The sequence below is a fragment of the Pelobates fuscus genome, chromosome 2, assembly GCF_036172605.1.
Source record: "Pelobates fuscus isolate aPelFus1 chromosome 2, aPelFus1.pri, whole genome shotgun sequence".
In the NCBI taxonomy this organism is placed as follows: Eukaryota; Metazoa; Chordata; class Amphibia; order Anura; family Pelobatidae; genus Pelobates; species Pelobates fuscus.
This window is the reverse complement of record NC_086318.1, coordinates 429,213,419-429,229,822: the sequence shown is the minus strand read 5'-3', so window position 1 is coordinate 429,229,822 and position 16,404 is coordinate 429,213,419.

Genomic DNA, 16,404 nt, shown 5'->3' with positions numbered 1-16,404 from the left:
GTTCACTAAATGCTGGATTACACTAAAATATTAGTGACCATTTCATATACGACATTGGTGGGTAGGTGGGTGTTATTTTTAGATTCCTAGAGAGAAGTAGTTACATGCAATATTCTAACTCCACATACGGAGTTGCTTGTTCCTATTTCTTTCAAATTTTAAGCAGTAACTAATTTACAAACATTCTGTTTTCTAGTAAAGGACCAGTAGGTGGCACTGTATCTCAATACAAATTAATCAATGCATTCTAATTGTCCAAAACTCACAAGTTTATTAAAATAAAAACTATGAACTGTACCATACTGCATCCAAATGAAAAAATTCCAAGTTTGAGGTCAGAATTAACCAAATAACCAAATTGGAACCTATTTTGTTTTAGAATTTAAATTTTAATTAAAACACCCAATTCGATTTTTTTTTTTATATAGATCTAGCAGTATTGCTCAAATCCAGGAATGAGAGCGTGGTACGGCAGCCACCCAGCGCATGGAGTTAATGATCGGCAGTTCTAATACAGATTAGTAAAGCTGCTCTCACAGCGCAATCACCGATTCCATGGATTCCAGCAACAATATCTATAAAAAATCTGAATTGTAAGGAACCCACCTCCCCCACCTCAAAACAAAACAAGTTTAATGAATTAGCTGGACATTGCAGGCGTATTAAAAATATAGAAATACAGATGTTTATGTAGGTTTGTTGGTGTATTTGTATGGAATGTATTGTGTTACAATCTGCGAGTGCAATGCAGCGGTGTACATCCACGCAGGCAGGGCCAGATTAAGAGCCCATTGGGCCTGGTGCTGATAATTACAGAATCTTATCGACAAAACATTCTAAAACAGTCAGACCTCCCAATCGTCCTGTATCTGGTGGAGGTGGTGCTGGATGGAAACTCATAGGATATAGCAATAAGAAAACACATACCGTGTGCTAATCTCTCGCTTTCATCTTGCAAGTAAATTAATATCCCCTTACAGCAGTCTGGTGAAGCAGAAGGTCGGAGGGCGGGGTAAAAGGGTGGGCCACTGACGCGAGTCACGTAACCAGAACCACCCAAAGGGGCGAACATGCCCCAAAAGAGGTTGTGTCTGCCTGAAAAATTAGGTCAGTCTGGTGTAAATGCATGTCAGGCTGCCTGCCAATAATGCATGTTCGCAAACAAAGAGCATACAATGCATACAGCACGCTGAGCTTGGCATAAATGCATCTAATGATGTGCTCACTCCACACTTTCTAAGGACTGTTCCATAGCACTCACTTGTCCACTCGTCTCCAAGCCTTCTTACTAGCAGGCAGAAGCTCCTATTATACAGTCTGGGAGAGAGAGAAAGTGTATGTAGTGAATGTAGAAGAAAAGGAACATGCCACAGTGTTAGAGAGACCGAAGCAACAAGAGCATTGCATAGTGCACAAAGTCAGCTTTACATTAACTAATATTATTGTCAGCCAGTCCACACCAGTTTTGTTCCCATACATCCCTTTTAAGTTTCCATACTTAAGCTAGGCAAGTGTCATTAGTTGGGCGGTTGAGGAGCCATTCCAGTGCATCTAGCTGAGGTGCTCTGGCCAAAGATCTCGCCTGACGTCCACAATGACTCTGCTTGGTATAAAGGACTAGGTGGAAGCTGCATCCTCTTGTAGTCTGAGGCATATAGTTAGGGCCTCGGTGCTGCCACACTAGTCAACAGTAGTACTGTATTAGTATGAGTTATTCATTCTGCTGGTTAAATGTTGGATGCCTTTTTAATTATAGTTAAAGTAACCAGTGATGGTTTTTGTTTTCCAATCCTTGCTATTTTGGGGGTGCTTTGGGAAAATGGCAAAGAGGGTGGAGGTCAGGTTATGTTATATTTTTTATCTATGTGGCTGCATGTAGAGTCAATAGGAGATCTACCCATGAAGGGTGACTCTTAATGGACATCATGATGCAGGCCCATCACTTACTTCCAGGAAGGGCCTCATCCTTTGATGTCAAGTGATGCGAGGGAGCTAGGGGTGGCTTGCAAGATTTCTCCACGCAGCTCCCTTACGACCCGCTCTGTACTGATTCATCATTACAGTAAATGCTTTAACGAGTGGAACTTGACTTTCAAGTGCGGCAGGGGGCAGACCGTGGGGGCCATCCCCCATAAGTTGCAGCAACTGGCTGCCAGGCCGGTGTAGTACAGGAGTTGGGCCAGGTGCAGCTCGTCGGCCATAGGTTGAAATCAGCACTTTTCTAAACTGTCACAAATGTGACCGTCTTTAGACAAAAAGCATGTCAACAAGCTGAAATGCTTTATGTGCGTGGAGTGTTCCTAAATTAAAGGAATGTTTCATAGTACCTATGCAGGAACAGGGGAATTGTTGCAGCAGTACCTGTGCTTGGAGATTCAAACAGCCGTATAATTACGTGGCACGTTTAGAATGATTGGAGAAGGTATTCATTCTTCATTGAGGTTGTGTGGAATGTGCTCATAGACTGTGCAAAGACCATATCCCACCATCACCACCACCTCTGTACTTCATACAGCTGCTTTAAGAAGAGCGTGGATTAATGAGAAAAACTCCATCACTGAGCATCACGTTAGGCCATTATTGGCTGAAAGTGGTCAGCTGCTTACTGGTCCAGGAAAATGCCAGGGTATGTTACATTTATTTGTATTTGAGGCAGTTACAAATCATGCAGGGAACCCTGACATTGTACTGGTGAGTTATTAAAATGTTTGTTTTGGAGGTTTGGGTTTTTTCATATCAGAAGAAATTGTAGTTACATTTACTTAGGCTGGGTTTGTGACCTTTCACCCATCTGTTTCTGCTTTTGATCCAAAAGAACTGTTAATAGCTCCCGACTGATTCATCTCTTGCAACTGTCATTAGTCTAATACTATCCTTGCCTTTTGTGTCACTATACCCCACTCCCTTTAGCATGTAAACTCACTGAGCAGGGCCTTAATCCCTCTGTTACTGTGTCACTATACCCCACTCCCTCTAACATGTAAACTCACTGAGCAGGCCCTCAATCCCTCTGTTACCGTGTCACTATACCCCCAGGTAAGAGCCCAGTGGGCCTGGTGCTGACAATTATGATGGGCCTAATTACAGAATCTTATTGACCAAAAACACTAAAACAGTCATACCTCTCAAGTGTCATGTATCTGATGGAGTTGGTGTTGGAGGAAAACTCAAAGGATGCAACTATAAGAAAACACATACTCTATGCTAATCTCTCTCTAATTTATGCTTTCATCTTTCAAATAAATCCATACCCCCTAACAGCAGTATCCAGTGAAGCAGGAAGTCAATGGGCGAGGTAAAAGGGTGGGCCACTGACGCGAATCACGTGACCAGAACTGCCAAAAAGGGGCAAACATACCCAAAAAGGGGGCATGTCTGTCCAAAGAATTTGAAGGCCAGCCTGGCATCAGTGTCCCTATGTATCACAGTGTCAGTGTCCCCATGTTGCCCAGTGTCCCCATGTCTCAGTGTGTCCCATGTCACTAGGATACTAAGGGACATTGAGAGACATGGGGACACAGTGAGACATGGGGACACTGAGAGACCCGGGGACCCTGAGACTCTTGGGGACACTGGGAGAAATGGGGGCACTGGGAGAAATGGGGGCACTGGGAGAAATGGGGGCACTGGGAGAAATGGGGGCACTGGGAGAAATGGGGGCACTTGTGGATACAGACATGGGGACACTGGGAGACATGGAGACACTGAGAGAAATAGGATCAGAGACATGGGGACACAGACACTGTGAGACACGGGGACACAGACATTTGTGGACACTGGGAGAAATGGGGTCACAGACACTAGGGACACTGAGAGACATGGGAACACAGACACTGGGAGACTAGGGGACACTGGGAGACATGGGGACACTGAGACACTAGGGTCACTGGCATGGGGACACTGAGACACTTGGGGACAATGGGAGGCATAGGGGGACTTGTGGACATAGACATGGGGACACAGACATTTAGGGACATTGGGAGACATGGGATCACTGAGACACTAGGGACACTGGCTGGGAGACATGGGGACACTGAGAAACTAGGGACACTGGCTGGGAGACATGTAGACACTGGGAGACATGGGGACACAGACATTTGGGGACACTGGTAGACATGGGGACACTGGTAGAAATGGGGACACTGGGAGACAATGGAACAGAGACATTGGGACACTAGGGGACACTGGGAGACTAGGGCACACTGAGACACTAGGGGCACTGGCTGGTAGACATGGGGACACTGGGAGACATGGAGACACTGTGTCCCTAGTGTATCCGTGCCCCAATGTGTCTCCCTATATCTCACAGGGTCCCCATGTCTCACAGTGTCCCCAAGTGTCTCAGTGTCCCTATGTTTCCCAGTGTCCCCAAGTGTCTCAGTGTCCTCCCCATTTCTCAGTGTCCCCAAGTGTCTCAGTGTCCCTATGTTTCCCAGTGTCCCCAAGTGTCTCAGTGTCCTCACGTCTCAGTGACCCCATGTCTCCCTGCTGCCTTTCCCTCCATCCTTCACTTACCTGAGCTGTAGTCTGTCTCTGCAGGCTGGGAGCTGCTGTCTGGACTCTCTGTGCTGTGTAGCTGCTCCCCCAGTAATCAGTGAGTAGAGCTGTAACTTCCTATCCCTGCCTCTCTCCATACACAGTGACCCCTACTGGCCGGTACTGGTGTTGCAGAGTAATATCCGTTTATACTGAGAAAAATATTTGCATTTGTATTGCCGGTATTACTGCAAAACCATCACAGCCAGGCAGCCTTAAATACCGGCTGTGCTTTAAAATACCACTCAGGTGGCAAACCTAAGAGTAGTGTGAAAAGAAAATGTAAAAAATAAAAAAATAATACAAAAAAAAAACACTTTTTTTTTTTTTTTTTTTTTTAATGGGCCTATTCCATGGGCCTGGGCCTGGAGCTGCAGCTCCATCAGCCCCTATGTTAATCCGGCCCTGCACGCAGGGTTAAAAATGATGTTAGAAAGTAAAAGGAGGTTTAAGGTAGAGGGGGGTTAATGACCGATTACACAGGGTTTAATCTGTGTTCATCCACGCAGGGTTAAAAATGATAGAAGATAAAGGTAGGTTTAGGGTAAAGGGGGGTTAATGTCCGATTACACAGGGTTTAATCTGTGTACATCCACGCAGGGTTAAAAATGATGTTAGAAGGTAAAAGGAGGTTTAAGGTAGAGGGGGGTTAATGTCCGATTACACAGGGTTTAATCTGTGTACATCCACGCAGGGTTAAAAATGATGTTAGAAGGTAAAAGAGGGTTTAAGGTAGAGGGTGGTTAATGTCCGATTACACATGGTTTAATCTGTGTACATCCACGCAGGGTTAAAATGATGTTAGAAGGTAAAAGAGGGTTTAAGGTAGAGGGGGGTTAATGTCCGATTACACAGGGTTTAATCTGTGTACATCCACGCAGGGTTAAAAATGATGTTAGAAGGTAAAGGGAGGTTTAGGGTAGAGGGGGGTTAATGTCAGATTACACAGGGTGTTTAGTGTTAAGACTAACAGTTTAGGAGGGGTTATGGTAAGGGAAATTTATACTTATTGGGTTTAGAGTGGGAGTGGTGTTAAAGGACCACTCTAGTGCCAGGAAAACATACTCGTTTTCCTGGCACTAGAGTGCCCTGAGGGTGCCCCCACCCTCAGGGACCCACTCCCGCCCGGCTCTGGAAAGGGGTTAAATCTTACCTTTTTCCAGCGCTGGGCGGGGAGCTCTCCTCCTCCTCTCCGCCTCCGTTCCTCCCCGTCGGCTGAATGCGCACGCGCGGCAAGAGCTGCGCGCGCATTCAGCCGGTCACATAGGAAAGCATTTATAATGCTTTCCTATGGACGCTTGCGTGCTCTCACTGTGATTTTCACAGTGAGAATCACGCAAGCGCCTCTAGCGGCTGTCAGTGAGACAGCCACTAGAGGAAATAGGGGAAGGCTTAACTAATTGATAAACATAGCAGTTTCTCTGAAACTGCTATGTTTATAAAAAAATTAGTTAACCCTAGAAGGACCTGGCACCCAGACCACTTCATTAAGCTGAAGTGGTCTGGGTGCCTAGAGTGGTCCTTTAAATGTATTATTGGGTACATATTGGTGTTTATCTTAATCAGGTTTAACTCCTCTTACAAATTAAAGGGTTGTGTTTCACAGTTAGGCTTTGAGTGCTTAACATTTGGGAACAAGAAAAGTTTTATGTTTTGGGAGGGGTATAATTGAGGGTTAGGGTAAAACCGTATGGAGATACAGGGTTATTTGCAATATACTCACCCTCCAATGATTAATAACGGTCATATCTGTTCCCTTAGCTCTGCTATTAAGGCTGACTGGACTACAGGGGACACTGGCCAAGGCTCCTGGTAATTATCTCTACCAGCTCACGTAACTCCAAAAAGGCACATTATAAGTGTTGAAAACAGGGGGAAACATATTGGGGAGGGGGGGGGGAGGAAAGCACATTATATTGGGTAAGCGCATTAGATTGGGTGGGAGGGAGTGGGAAGCGCATTAGATTGGGTGGGGGAGGGGGAAGCGCATTAGATTGGGTGGGGGAGGGGGAAGCGCATTCGATTGGGGGAGGGGGAAGCGCATTCGATTGGGGGAGGGGGAAGCGCATTCGATTGGGGAGGGGGAAGCGCATTAGATTGGGGGGAAGGGGAAAGCGCATTAGATTGGAGGAGGGGGAAGCGCATTCGATTGGGGGAGGGGGATGCGCATTAGATTGGGGGAGGGGGAAGCGCATTAGATTGGGGGAGGGGGAAGCGCATTAGATTGGGGGAGGGGGAAGCGCATTAGATTGGGGAGGGGGAAGCGCATTAGATTGGGGGAGGGGGGAGCGCATTAGATTGGGGGGAGGGGGAAGCACATTAGATTGGGGGAGGGGGAAGCACATTAGATTGGGGGAGGGGGAAGCACATTAGATTGGGGGAGGGGGAAGCGCATTAGATTGGGGCAGGGGGAAGCGCATTAGATTGGGGCAGGGGGAAGCGCATTAGATTGGGGCAGGGGGAAGCGCATTAGATTGGGGCAGGGGGAAGCGCATTAGATTGGGGCAGGGGGAAGCGCATTAGATTGGGGCAGGGGGAAGCGCATTAGATTGGGGCAGCGGGAAGTGCATTAGATTGGGGCAGGGGGAAGCGCATTAGATTGGGTGGGGGGAAGCGCATTAGATTGGGGGGAGGGGGAAGCACATTAGATTGGGGGAAGGAGGAAGCGCATTCGTTTGGGTGGGGGGGAGGGTGAAGCGCATTAGATTGGGGGAGGGGGAAGCGCATTTGATTGGGGGGAGGGAGGGAGAAACGCATTAGATTGGTGGGAGGGAGAAATGCATTTGATTGTGGGAAGGAGGGGCAGCGCATTAGATTGGGTGGGAGGGAAGTGCATTAGATTGGGTGGGAGGGAGGGAAGTGTATTAGATAGGGGGAGGGAGGGAAGGGTGGGCAAGCGCATGAAATTGGGGGAGGGAGAAACGCATAAGATTGGGGAGGGAGGGAGAAACGCATTCGATTGGTGGGAGGGAGAAACGCATTAGATTGGTGGGAGGGGCAGCGCATTAGATTGGGAGAGGGTGGGGCAGCGCATTAGATTAGGGTAGGGAGGGAAGAGCACATTAAAATTGGGGAAGCGCATTAGATTGGGTGGGGGGGAGCGCATTACATTGGGGGAGAGAGGGGGGAAGCGTATTAGATTGGGGGGCAGTGTAGGAAAGAGTGGAGGGCATATAACAGGAAAGATCCGGCTTGGAAATTTCTAATGAGGCAATTATATTTGTGCCCCCCCCCCCCCCACATAATCATGAATTATCCACATAGTTATAATGGCACAGCTGTACTTATTTTCAGAAATACCATTCCACTATCCTTGTACCTGCAGGCATACCAAATGGTGACAGAAACCATAGACAACTTGCACATGATCATGATGCCCAATAAATTCTAGATGCTACAAAGAAGTTTGCAGTCTGGGCAAACAGCAAGTTGGATACTACTGACTGCAAAGTTGTGATTGAGGAAGACTTTCCACCACCTTGAAGAATACAACAGAAGAAAAGAATGGCTGGTGAGTTTGCAGTAGACAAATTAATCTTGTTAGCAAGTGATCAGTTCAGGGTGGAGGTGTACAATGTGACCTTAGACAAGATTAGGATTCAGATCAGCTCTGCAGAATATTACCGGTAATAAACATTTTCAAGACATTTTAGTACACCTTCTCAACAGTGCATTAGAATGACTAGCAGCCTTGTAATTAAATTTGACTCCATGGTAACTAGAGAAATTGCAAACTAAGCTACTTGATTTTGCATCAAAGTGCCAAAGATTGAAAATGTCTCTTTTTGAAGACTACGATGAGGCCAGCATTGAAGGTGAAGATAAAACACCATCCATTCTAATCTTCTCTCTGAAACGGAGGAAGAGCCATACTTAAATGTTGGTGATAGAAGTGGAAACTCCAAGGCTTGTAAGAAATATATAGCATGCTGCTGCAATGTTACTGTGTTACTACCTACACAGTCTGGCGAATAGTTCACTTAAGGCATACAAATTGACACGGACACTTTCCTCTTCTAAAGTAGCATGTGAAAAGGTAATTTTCATAACCTAAAGGGACACTATAGTCACCTGAACAACTACAGTATAATGTATTTGTTCAGGTGAGATCTATAGCTCCCTGCAGGCGATCTAATGTAAACACTGTATTTTCAGAGAAATACGAACCAAAGTCTGGACATTTATTCATAAACAGGACTAACATGGGACACAAGGTCACACATTTAGACTGGAAGAAAGGAGATCTAGTCTAAGGCAAAAAAAAGGTTATTTTTACAGTAAGAAAAACAAGGATGTAGAATTATCTCCCCGAATAGTAGACATGTGCAATTAGTTTCGGTCCGAACATGAATTCGGACGAATTACGGGCAATTCGGACATTCGGGTACTTCCGAATGTCCGAATTGCCGAGGTCCCGAAAATACCGAATTTCCGAAGTCTCGAAGTGCCGAATTGCCGAAATTGTGTCAAAGTGCCTAAGTACAGTATTGCCTAAGTACTAATATACTTACCCAGCGAAAGAAGAAGAATGTTACATTGTATACAATTTTAAATAAAAAGTATACAAACATAGCCAGGATTGAGCTGTAAGCATTTGCAACACTTACAACAATTAAGTAACATACATTCATATAAAATGTAAGTTACTTAGCCTGTCAATGTAATGACAGGAATGAATAAGTAGATAACTCCCTAATTCCCACGGTATAAGGGAGCTATCTACAAAAAGGCTGAAAACCCTAAATTGGTCTTTCAGCCAAATTTACTAACACTAAGTAAAAAATACTTAGTATTAGTAAATTATGCCCCTACTCGCTATACCGCGAGTAGGGGCATTTCTAGTAAACAGTGAGCAGCCTATGGCTGCTCACTTAAGAAGAAAAAAAAAAAGGCCCCCCTCCCGAGCTTTTAAACTAAAGGGGGGGGGACCAATTGGGGGCCCTACAGTAAAATAAAGGGACCTAGTGTCCTCCCCCTGGCCCCCACCCCTGAGCGGTGGGTGGGGGCCCTGAATACAAATAAAGGGGGGACCTAACGTCCTTCCCCCTGGCCCCCACTCCTGAGCGGTGGGCGGGGGTCCTAAATTATAATAAGGGGGGGACCTAACGTCCTCCCCCCTGGCCCCCAACCCTGAGCGGTGGGTGGGGGCCCTAAATACAAATAAAGGGGGGGACCTAACGTCCTCCCCCTGGCCCCCATCCCTGAGCGGCGGATCCCCTAAATACCAATAGGGGGGACCTATTGTCCTCCCCCCCGGCCCCCCCCCTGAGCGGCGGGTGGGGGCCCTAAAAAAAATGTCCCCCCCGTGACTAGGGGTCCCCAAACCCCTAGTCACCCCCTCCCCCCCCAAAAAAATGAATCACCTACCTACCCCCCTCACACTAAAAATAAAGAGGGGGGGGACCTTTAACTAAGTACCTGTAAATAAAATAAAACTTACCATTTGATATTTTCTTTCGAAAATCTTTTTTCAGACCCCAAAAAAGGCCAAATAAAAATCCATTATAACCGACGCAATTAAAAAAAAATAAAACGAGCGCAAAAAAAATAAATCCTTCTTCACCCGCCGAGGGCTCCGCGCAGACTGAGCTCTGCAGGGCGGGGGAAGGCTTATAAAGCCTTGCCCCGCCCTGCAATTAGGCTCAGGGCACTCTGATTGATGGGTTTAAGCCATCCAATCAGAGTGCTCTGACCGGTAAATGAAGAGACTGACAGGTAAGACTCTACATTTACTTGTCACAGCACTCTGATTGGTTGGTTTGAAATCCACCAATCAGAGTGCTCTGTGTCATTTTACACAGCGTGAGAAAGTTCTTTGGAATTTTCCACGCTGTGTAATTTGACTCATAACTCTCTGATTGGTGGATTAAGTAACCAATCAGAGAGTTATGAGTCAAATTACACAGCGTGGGAAAATTTCAAAGAACTTTCCCACGCTGTGTAAAATGACACAGAGCACTCTGATTGGTGGATTTCAAACCAACCAGAGTGCTGTGACAGGTAAATGTAGAGACTTACCTTTCAGTCTCTTAATTTACCTGTCAGAGCACTCTGATTGGATTACTTAAACCCACCAATCAGAGTGCTCTGAGCCTAATTGCAGGGCGGGGCAAGGCTTTAATTGCCGAAGTTCCGAAGTGCTGAAGTGCCAAAGTTGCCAAATTTCCGAAGTGTCGAAGTGCTAAAGTGCCAAAGTTGCCGAAGTGTCGAAGTGCCAAAGTTGCCGAAGTGTCGAAGTGCCAAAGTTGCCGAAGTGTCGAAGTGCTGAAGTTGGCGAAGTGTCGAAGTGCTGAAGTTTGCCGAAGTGTCGAAGTGCTGAAGTTTGCCGAAGTGTCGAAGTGCTGAAGTTTGCCGAAGTGTCGAAGTGCTGAAGTTTGCCGAAGTGTCGAAGTGCTGAAGTTGCCGAAGTCCTGAATTGCGAAAGTCCTGAATTTCGGAATGCCGAACCGAACCGACAACTTTCCCCATGCACATCCCTACCGAATAGGTGGTTTTAAAGTCTATACAGATGTTTAACCCCTTAAGGACTGGACTGTTTTTGCGATGTTGTACATTTGCGACCAGGCATCTTTTTACACTTTTGTGGTGTTTGTGTTTAGCTGTAATTTTCCGCTCTCTCATTTACTGTTCCCATACAAATTATATATTGTTTTTTTCAGGACAAAGGAGGCTTTCTTTACATACCATTATTTATATAATCTCATGTAATTTAATTTTTTAAAAATGAAAAAATATGATGAAAAATTTAAAAAATGTTTTTTGACTTTTATGTGAAAAATCTTTTACTCATCTACAAAAGCGAATGAAAAAAACTGCTAAATAGATTCAAAATTTTGTCCTGAGTTTAAAAATACCCAGTGTTTACATGCTTTTTGCTATTTTTTTGCATGTCATAGGGCTATAAGTACAAGTAGGATATTGCGGTTTCAAAACATACATTTTTAAGATGTATCAATAGTGACATTGTAACACTATTATCTGTCATAAATCGCTGAATAACACCCCACATGTACATATTTTTTTTAAAGTAGACAACCCAGGGTATTCAATATGGGGTATGTCCAGACTTTTTTAGTAGCCAGTTAGTCGCAAACACTGGCCAAAGTTAGCGTTCATATTTGTTTGTGTGTGAAAAAAGTAAAAAACTAAATTGAACGCTAATTTTGGCCAGTGTTTGTGACTAAGTGGTTACTAAAAAAGACTGGACATACCCCATTTGCAATACCTTGGGTTGTCTTCTTTTGCAAATGGTATGCCATCATGGGGGTAATTATCATTCCTGGGCTACCATACGCTCTCAAAGGCAACGTAACCAACCTGGCCATTTTCAATGTAAAAATATTTGACCCAGATATTTGACCCTGTAACTTTCAAAAACACTATAAAACCTGTACATGGGGGGTGTATTTGCTGAACACAAATATTAGTGTTTCAAAACTGGAAAATGTATCACAACAATTATATCATCAGTAAAAGTGCTGTTTGTGTGTGAAAAATGCAAAAAAAGTCACTTTCACTGACAATATCATCGCTGTGATATGTTTTACTGTTTTGAATCACTAATATTTGTGTTCAGCGAAGTCTCCCGAGTAAAACAGTACCCCCCATGTACAGGTTTTAGGGTGTCATAGAACGTTACAGGGTAAAATACAGTGATAGCAAATTAAATTCTCTGGACTTTCGGCCTGGGTTGGCAGGCAGGTCCCTTAAATTGCAATCAATAAAATAACTTAATTATGTAAAAATATTACATAAATACGTACGCAGAATTTAAATATATATGCATATTTATATATTTGAAGTCTACGTGTATATTTATATAATTATTTATGTAATTTTGTATATGGACATATGAATAGTTCGTATTCTTTTTATTTATTTATATATACATAGATATATATACACAATTTAATTCTAAGTGTATTTTGATATAAATATATATATATTAATATCAAAATACAGTTAGAATAAAATTTCGTATAGATATATATATATTTTTTAAATTTTTAATATTTTTACATGTTTAATTTAATTTAAATTACTTATTTGTATTTTATAATATATATATATATATATATACACACAATATATATATAGTTATTATATATATTATATATATACACGTGTGTAATTTAATTATAAGTGTATTTTTATATTAATATATGTACATATTAATATAAAAATACACTTAGCATGACATTATATATATGATATATTATACCTATATAATATATGTCTATATATGTCTATATATCATATGTTAAAAGGCCTGAACTTGTGGAGGCCTGAATTTGTGGGAGGAGTAAGTCCCCTACTTAAACTCCCAGCCCCTACTCACCTCTGCCGTTCAGCTGATTGTTTGGTCCCCATAGCAACCAGCACTTCCGGTTCCCGCCAGAATTTTCTCGTGTTTCCAGCAGACAGACGTTCAGAACAAGTCCTCTGTCCGTTCGAAGCCTCCAAGCCGTTTCCGGTCGAGGTACCCGGCTTCCGGTCTCAACACCGGCACGTACTCGTGAGTTAGGCGAAGGAAATAGCGTTCCGCTATTTTCCCGCCGTTCGGGCCTAAAAACGTGGGGGTAGGCTCCCTTTAAACTTAATCACACTATTACATGCTTGTTTAACCCCTTAAGGACACATGACGTGTGTGACATGTCATGATTCCCTTTTATTCCAGAAGTTTGGTCCTTAAGGGGTTAAACTAATCAACGCTCGCACCTGTACTTTTTCTCATCGTTTACATATCGTTTACATATTCATACGTTATTTACGACTTAGCTTATGATTCCATATACACAATAATATTACCGGTATGCCCTTATTACGTGCGGTCACCCAGGACCACCTTATTTCGTTTGTATTAAGTACAAACACGATGCTCCTACACATATTCGATTAGATCTTATTTAAATAGGCTACTGTATGCACTTAGGTCTATTTTAAAGAATTCTACAAACTTTATGTTATACCATGTTCAGGTTACTATTTAATACCTACTCGTCTGTTTGGTGTTATATTTAACTTGTTTAAATACCAGCCTTTTGATATTCTATCAATCTTAGCCAGCAATATTCATTTTACTAACCTTAAATACGCCCACTACTATTATAAAACATACGGTTCGCTACATATCTCCTAATTTTCTGCAATACGTCACATATACTAATAAATGCTTTGTCTAAACATAAACACCCGGAACTTTAAACACATGTACTAAAGCATTTCTCATATAATCACGCCGCCACATATTTTTGACTTTACAGAGTACTTCGGTTTCTCACTTTCTGAGCTAAAGTTGATAGTTTCAAGGCCTTTTATTACAGGAACAGGTACGGTATTTCATCACTCTTTGTCTTCACGGTCTAAGTAAAAAATTCATTTAAAAAAATAAATAAATAAATATAAAATTCATTACATACCATCGCACCTGTTGTTAACTATGTATATTTTGTTCGGTTAATCCTTAAGCTCCTGAATTAACCTAGGCTTCCACCGGTCTACACTGGTAACCTACTACGTCCAAACGAAATTTCTGTACGTCTAACCAAGGTATAGTCCTCTATTTTCTACTTACAACTCTTCATACAAGACCTCACGTGGTCTCATTATCTCTTTTCTGCTTTTTCAAAGGCTTACGCCCACGATACGTTAACTCGTTATTTTATTTTTCTATCCAGACATACGGTCATACGGCCTTCAGGCTCTGGAACATACACCAAATCCTGACCCGGTACTCAGCCATACCTTCAGGTACTTACGCCCTTCCCAAATACGTCCATTTTCCAACCCTAGGCCTCATTCAGCCTTCTCTAAAAAAATAGCTAAAATCATCCCAATCAAACACCATAAACATTCCAGATCCCTCAACGCAGGATCACACGTGCCGCCCCTATCAAAAAATACAAACCATACGCCACCACGATACGCATAAATACATCAACATCTTTCTTAAATTCCCAGGATTCTTCCTCGAGGACAACAAGACGACAAGACTCACTACATTTAATCTGCCTAAAAGGTTCCAGAGACCATTTGCGTCCAGTCAAGGTTGGTATCCACACACCAGTCCAGGCCACGCATTATACCCTTAGTATACAATCGAACTGGCTACAGGGTCTAGGCCTTATGCCTTAAGCTCACCCTATTAGTCCTAATCCTATCCTGCGAGGCCATCCATCCCCGCCCCACCTCAACACGGAGGTACGGCCCCACGCCCAAATCATAGTTAGAAGCCTCGCATGCCCTACTATAGGGCTCTAGTCAGGGCCTCACCCGTCACGGCCACACGTTTTGATCTCTCTTTACTGTCACCGAGAGGCCAACACCCCGCCACCACGTCTGTGGCAATCACGTCATAAGCCAAATCATAGGTAGAGCCTCTCACCGCCACTTGGCATTAGCAGGGCCTCACCTACCAAAACATTCAACAGTTAAACTCTTCGCTTCGGCATCTAGCATTACAGTCCAGTTCTTCCATTTACTCCACCCCCCACACACCCCAACTTCCGTACTCCCTCACTAATGTATCTTCGCATAATCATTCCTTTTTAGAATGTCCCAAGAACCTATGCCAACTGAAGAACTGACTGAAGATATACCATTCACGCCAACCAGACCCGAGTCTCCAGGCGATTCTCTCACCCTTTCAACCCCCACGTCCTTGAGAGCATGGACTATTCCCTAAATTACGGCCGAACTTAGGCTCAGGGGAATCCCCTTTCCGGCCACAGCCAGAAAGGCTGAACTTTATAGGCTACTGACCCACCAAGCCCCCGAGCCTAGGCCAGGCACTAGCTCTCAAGGACTACCACCAAGCTACAGCACGGCCAACCAGGATAACCTGGCAGAGATCTTGGCCAATCTACAGGCCCTCAATAACAGACTATCCAAGGTGGAGAGCGCCATCTCCTCCCCAGGTACTACCACGGTAGTCCCAGCCCCTATCACGATAGTCCCAGCCCCTATCACGATAGTCCCAGCCCCTATCACGATAGTCCCAGCCCCTATCACGATAGTCCCAGCCCCTATCACGGCTGTACCAGTCATACCTACATGCCCTCCGATACCCCCCCCCCCCAGCACCAGGCACAGCCATTACACCATTTGAGTCACCAGCACACTCCGTCCCTGACTCTATCAAGAAAGATATCTTAGACGGGAAGGACGTGTGTCTGGTGTCTCTGCTCATAGCCTCTCAGGATGTTCTTGAGAACAAGGCCTTCAACTATGGCGACATTTCTGTGGTGCTCAAGACAAGGGATCCCAGGCTTAATAAGAAATTGTCAATCCCACAGTTTGTGATAGCCTTCGGGATATATAGAGATGTTATTTGCACAGTGTACCCCCACAGGAGAGAGGAGTTAGACCTTTATCTGCACAAGGTGGTGGATCTAGGCATCAAGTACGGGGGCTCCTCTTTCTATGACTACCACAAGTCAGTGTCAGCGAAGGCGGCGACCCATCTGAAACAGTTCAATATCAAAATGAACTGGGGTCAAATGGACACTGAATTGTTCTGTCGCCACTTCGCTGGACTCAGGCCCCCGGCTTGTGCCATATGCAACTCGACATCCCACATGGCGGACTTATGTCCAGTCGAAGCAGATCCCACCACCTCCACACCCACCTCTCACTCTTTCACACCTCACTCCACTTTCACCCCCTACAGCAAGTCATCAGGTGGTCTTCGGGATAAGTTAGGTAGGCCCATCTCCTTTCTAGGGAAGGCGCAGGTGTGCAATAACTTTAACGCAGGCTCCTGCAGTTTCAGCGCCTGTAGGCACATACAAACATATGTTTCAGGGCACATACAAAGACCATGTGTCCAGCCAGGTTGTCACCAAACAAATGACTAACCGACATAAACAT